This window comes from Durio zibethinus, chromosome 17 (assembly GCF_047325235.1).
Source record: "Durio zibethinus cultivar Kanyao isolate XHJ-2024 chromosome 17, ASM4732523v1, whole genome shotgun sequence".
Lineage (NCBI taxonomy): Eukaryota > Viridiplantae > Streptophyta > Magnoliopsida > Malvales > Malvaceae > Durio > Durio zibethinus.
Genome location: NC_143178.1, coordinates 22458006 through 22465028, shown reverse-complemented (window position 1 = coordinate 22465028; position 7023 = coordinate 22458006).

Below are 7023 nucleotides of genomic sequence, written 5' to 3'. Positions count from 1 at the left end.
CTTAAGATGAAAAAATATTTTTTAAGAATTCTACTATATTGATGAAAAAATCTTAGAAGCTATTTCTAATATTTAAATATTAAAATTTAATAAAAGATCATCAGAACCAAGATGATTGTTAAGATAATTTAAAATTAACTAGTATCATCTTAGAATGGGCATATGAGAGTGTTATAACTTTCACAATATGTAATTGAACTCCCGAATCCTGTTCTGAAACACAAACTAAAAACTTGTTCTTTTAGAAGTCTAGGTCAAGCTTTGGATGACCATAAAAGAATACATTAATTAGGTGACCAATCATACATTAATAAAAGGATTCATGACGGCTTTTTAAGTTGTATCTAACTATGGGTTCATGGATCTATACGTTATGATACCATCAATATCTCCAATGACTAAGTAATCTTTCTAATTTAATTTTTTAGTCTTTCACATGACTAAGCAAACTTATCACTTTAGTTTTTCAAATGACTAAGCAAATTTATCACTTACTCATCTGTAAAAAAAAATGAACAAATCACAACTCAGCAAATATAGGCTCAATTCATAATTCGTTGTATAAAAATTAAAAGAAATTTCATAATTCCTCCCTATAGTTGTTGCTAGGTTGCCTGCATATTCTTAAGTAAAAATTAGACAACTTCTCATAAAAAACTCAAAATCAACTTCTGTTTATTTCATTGAAAAGTAAATTCAGCAAGCTTTCCAATAGTATATAATACTCATAGCAACATTTTATCTCTTAATGTAAAATATTATTTTAATACACCTTTGCAAACATCATGATTCATATAAAACAAAAATCTTTCTTTGTAACCCTATCCAATTTCTATTTTCTATTTCTACAGCTATAAAATCACATTACTAAACATTCTCAACACTTCATTAAACACTAATCAAAGTCTATATGATTTGCCTAAACCAATCTTGAAGCAAATAATGATTTCCTAAGATTTTAGGGCTCTCGATTACAAGTTAAACTTCAAGACTTAACAATTAAAATTGTTTCTCCAAAATTAAAAAAAAGTTATTTACTCACTTTTGAAAGACAACTTTCTTTGTTGATTTTGTTCTTGACATTCAACTAAAATCTTTCAACTTGTCTGCTCTATATATTGAACACAGGAGAAATATGCCTTTCTTTTCTTTTAATCAATTGTCGGTCAAACGAGAAGTCTAAGTTAACCCTATTAAAAATTTGAGATATTTATTAATAAGTCATTTGACTTTCTAACTCTTTATTAAAGAATCCCTTCTTTTATAAAATACTTAAAAATACTCTTTTTTTTTTTTTTTTTACGGGTATTACATCGTTGCTTTATTTTTGCCCCATCAAAGGCATTCTTCTTGTTTTCCCTAGCCAAAAAGATAGAACAATAGAACGTTACTCAATTCAAACACAGGAAGTTAGAAACAGAAGTTTAAGTCATGTTCTCCAGAATACAGGAACCTAGCTAGAATCCTGTTCTGAGAATGAGGAAGGCAATTCAATTGGGAGACGAGAATAATAGCTAATGACATCCATATGTTTGTCACATAGGTTTCATTTACTTTTAGTATCGGCCAAGCAGATTGCATCAAAAGCAATCTAGTTTAATGAATTTTGGCTGCAAGATACTTTGTTGATCCTGTAGTAAATAACAGCCCCCCTTCCCCCGGACCAAAAAAAAACAAATGAGTTCGCAACCTACAGTAACAAAGGGTTTTGATTTTGCAGAGGCTGAAGATACTAAGGCTCCATGCAAATAGCAAAATGGAAGCAAGCAAATCCGAGAAAAGATGAATTATCTTCCAACTTTTGTCAATGCCAACCTCATCCAAAGAAGCTGATTGTTTTAGGACAGATGCATGCTTAATATCACCACCAATGTTACAAAATGAAGTCATAAATAGCACAAAGGATCAGATGCTTCCACAATCAGAATAAACAGACATGTCATCGTCTTTGTTGTGAAATTGAGTTCATAAATTTCCCACTGCTAGTTATACACGTATGGACTGACAGAAGCCTAATTTGAACTGTCATCACGTAGAAAGATAAATCCATGGCCGGTTGTACTCAAACGGAATAAAGTTGTACAATTGCCTGAAAGCCTGAATTGATACTCGAATATGGATGTCAGAATTCCATTTTATACAATGTAAAAAGGCTAACAGAGGCCTGAATTTCTAATTATAGGGAGAAACTATAGAGATAGAAAGAAAAAAAAGAAAGGTGGCAATGGGAAGTTTTTACTTTTCAATAAGAATAACATTGTGAATGATCTGAATTATAGTAAAATATTTAATATTATTTTAAATTTTAAAAATTTTTAATATGATATTTAAATTATAAAATCTATTAATTGACTTAAATTATAAATCTATTAATTGATGTAATAATTGGAGTATCATTTGTCCGTTACATATTATTATTTGGATTTAACTAAATTAGAGGTAAGTATTATATTAATTAATAAATTTATAATTCAAATATCACATTAAAAATTTTTAAAACTTTAATATTACATTGAAGCTCTAATTTAAAAATTATTCATAATATTAATCCTTTTTAATACTATACTTTAAAAAGGATTATTTATACTAAACATTTGAAAATTGTCAAACAATTAAAATACTTAGGTCAAATTATATGATTAGTCCCTATACTTATATGGAATTTGAACTTTAGTCCCTATAAAATAATTCATCAAAATTAGATCCCCATGCTAATCTAATTTAATAATATTGATCCAATTAATAACATCGTTCTTCATCTCCGTTAAATAGCTAATATGATAGTTGACCATGCTGACGTGGTTGTTGATCATGTTGACATGGTCATTGATCATGTTGACATGGCATTGACTTGTTGACGTAACAATTAAAATTGATGAAATCAGTTATTAAATTATATAAATGGCCCATATATTATTTGTATGAAATTTGAAATTTAGTCTTTACACTTGCACGAAATTTAAAATTTAATCCCTCTAATATAAAAAATATTTAGAATTTTTTTATTTTTTCAAAATATTAAATTTTAAAAATATTTTAGTTCTTTAATATATTTGTTTTTATTATATATAATTAATTATTAATAATATCATATTAATAATATTATTATTATCATTTATATTAATCAATTATAATATTAATAATTTAAATTAATATATCAAAGTTAATATTATTTTAATTAGTATAAATATATCATAATAAGAACTTTTAATTTTTTTTATCTTCACAAAAAAAACTTTTTTAAATAATTAAGTTTGAATCTAACTTAATAGTCTTTTAACAAGATTAACAACATAAAATTAAAATAGTAAAAATATATTAAAATAAGTAAAAATTTATAAAAATAATATAACTAAAATTATATAATTTATTACTAAACACATTAAATATTTGCTGAAATTAATTTTAAAAATAATTTAAAAAAAATTTAATTATGAAATTTTCTTATTTTGTGAGTATTTAACTTATTTTAAGCTACAAAATCTCTAACATTTCACAATTTTTAATGACAAAGGAAAGCACAAATTTAAAGTAGAAATGTAATATTACAACTTAGAATTTTGTTTTAGCAAAAATAATTTTCAAAAACCTAAGTTTCATAAAAAATAGCACATATTAGTTTAACTTTTTGTGATAATTTGAAAAGTTTGGGCCATAAGTATCAAGACACTTCTTTTTCTCTCTTATATTTAAGTAACTTAAGGGTTTCCAAATTGTTCCTTTAAAAATCGAGATAATACTTCACATAAATAATAACTGTTGAGAGTTCTTCTATATTAGGTCAGATCTTAAAGGCTAAATTTATTAGGAATATTATTTTATTTTTAAAATATTTTTTCTTTAAAATCTCATTTATAAAACGTATGCATGATATGCATGACATAATAATAATAATAATAATAATAATAATAATAATAATAATAATAATATGAAGGCATGATAATTAAACATGAATAATAAAATATGAATGCATGACAATTCAAGAATGCATAGAATAACAAAGTAAAATGAGATGCAAATGCATGAATGGGATCAAGGGTCTATGTTAGTGTTTAAGGTTAAGGCTTATGGTTAGTTTAGGTTTTGGGATTAGTTTAGGATCTAGGTTGAGGCTTAAGGTTAGATTTAGAGTTTTTCTTTAGGGTTAAGATTTGGTTTAGGGTTTTGAGGGTTAGGTGTAAGGTTTTGGTTTGGGGTTTAAGTTTGGGGTTTAGAGTTTAGTTTAGGGTTTGGTTCAAGGTTTATGGTTTAGAGTTTGGTTTAGGGTTTAAGGTTTAGGCTTAGGGTTTAAGGGTTGGTTTAGTGTTTAGATTTTAGGTTTAAAGTTTAGGTTTAGAGCTGGAGTTTTGGTTTGAGGTTTAGGGTTTAGGTTTTAAGTTTTAAGTTTTACATTTAGAGTTTGGTTTAAGGTTTAAAGTTGGGTTTGGAGTTTGAATTTGAGGTTTCGATTTGAGGTTTGGATAGGAAGTGCATGTGACAAAAATAATAAGAATGCCGTTAATAAAAATGCAATCTTTGATGTATGAAAAATGCAAACCAATAATATGAAATTAATATAGTAAAAATTTGTTAAAAATAATATAACTAAAATTTATATAATTTATAACTAAACACATCAAATATTTGCTAAAAATAATTTTTAAAATAATTTAATTTTTTTCTTATTTTGAGATTTTAACATTTTATGAGCATTTGGCTTATTTTAAACCATAAAATCTCTAACTTAACATAATTTCTAATGACAAAAGAAAGCACGAATTTAAAGTAAAAATATAATACTACAATTTAGAATTTTATTTTGACAAAAATAATTTTCAAAAATTTAAGTTTTGGAGATCAAAATTTTGTAAAACATCACAAACATCATAAATGATAATAATATTATTAATATGATATTATTAATAATTAATTATATATAATAAAAACTAATATATTAGAGAAAATAAAATATTTTTAAATTTTAATATTTTGAAAAAACTAAAAAAAATCAATATATTTTTTAAATTAAAGGAATTAAATTTCAAATTTCATGTAAATATTGAGATTAAATTTCAAATTTTATGTAAATATAGAGACTAAATTTTAAATTTTATATGAGTATAAAGACTATTTGTATAATTTAACAACTGATTTCATTGATCATAATTGCCACATTAGCAAGTTAATATCATATTAGCATAGTCAACAACCATGTTATCTATTTAACGGAGATGAAGTAATGATGCTATCAATTGGACAAAATTATTAAATTAGATTATTACGAAAATCTAATTTCAACAAATTATTATGTAAGAACTAAAATTCAAATTTCATATAAATACAAAGACTAATAGTATAATTTGACCCAATGCTTATTAGATGACACCAACTCCCAATTAAATGAACCATTGATAGAACGCTGGACTCGTAACTGTGACCAAATGACAAAATTTTAAACCTGAAAACTTGTTACATTACACCAGCTCATACATTAAAGGAAGGGAGCAACTTTCATAGACATTTATAGTGATCCTAGCGCCATCAAGCTTGGATCAAGCCCAGCCCATTTTTTACTTGGCTATTTAATCTGTAATTAAATGCATTATTTAAAAATGATGAATTGTTTTTTTTTTTTTTAAATAAAAGAGGTAAGGATAAAATAATTAAAACATAATGAAATTATTAATTGAATAAATTAGATATTAAAATTAGTAATTATTTAAAAAAAAAAGGGTTACTAAGAAAAAATAGTATGCTAATGGGATAAAGGGTTTCTAATTAAAGTCATACCACCACGTTGAACGCTCAAGTTTAAAGCATGTTGGGTTGGTCAGTAGCCTTTATTCAAATGGCAGTAGCCCCTGATTGAAGTGCCGATCGCCAAGTGTTCTTCCCAACTTGAAAAGTCTAAACAACATTTACAATAACATAAATTTCATTTATGTTCTCTAAAATTTAACTTTATTCAACTTTAATTTTTAATTTTTAAATTGTTTCATTTTAATTCTTAAACTTTAAAGCGATTATATGTTGATTATTTTATTATATTTTTTCATTAATAATTAAAAAAAATTCAAATGACTAGTCATATGAACAACAACATGAGTGAAGGACGAAAATTGAAAAAAAAAAAAAAAGAAAGGCTTGAAACTTAAATGAAACAATTTATAGATTAAATATTAAAATAAAACGAAAATAAAAAACTCTAGAGTAATGAAAACCAAAAAGAAATTGAATCTTAAATTTTACAATAAAAAAAATTAAATTAAATTTTAGTTTTAATTTTAATTGATGAAAATTATGTATTTGAGATAATTATGAATTATGAATATTTGTTTGAAAATTTGACCACATTTTTCATTTTTATTCAACATATTTAGTTTACTCCTTTTTTACGTTTTTGGTTTTATAAGAAAAATGGAATAAAAAAATCCACTCGGTGTCACTCACGTGCAAAAGTACATGACGTGGCATAAAATTAGCCACAAAAAATCATTCAATTCGAGAGAAAAATCAAAATCTATCCCATATTGTCCAGAACAAAATCCTCACCGTCCACCTTCCTAATCCAATTTGCCACTCATATCCCTAACCATATCCGCCATTTTATTACAAAATCACTCCAAAGTTCTTCGCACGTTGCTGAACTTTGGAAACTCTCCCGTTCACTTTCTCAAACATGAGCTCCATTGCTTTTATTGCACCTGAAGCAATAATCACAACAATACAGAAGTAATAGACAACAATCAATAATCAAATGCACAAGAAAAATAAAGCACACCAAGATTTACGTGAAAAACCCTCCAGTGTAGAGAGAAAAATCACGGGCCACCAGAAAAATCTTCACTATCAAATAATAGTTATACAAAGTTCTTCTTTAGTTAAAACTAGAGCTAATCAACAACTAGAGAAACAATTAGAGAAATCTCACCAAATAAGTGACTCAACAAATACACCCTGGATTTGTTCCTAGAGAGCTTCAAACCCGATCTTCACCGTTCAGAATGTATAACTCTGAATCATAAACCTCCTGACAAGGTTCTA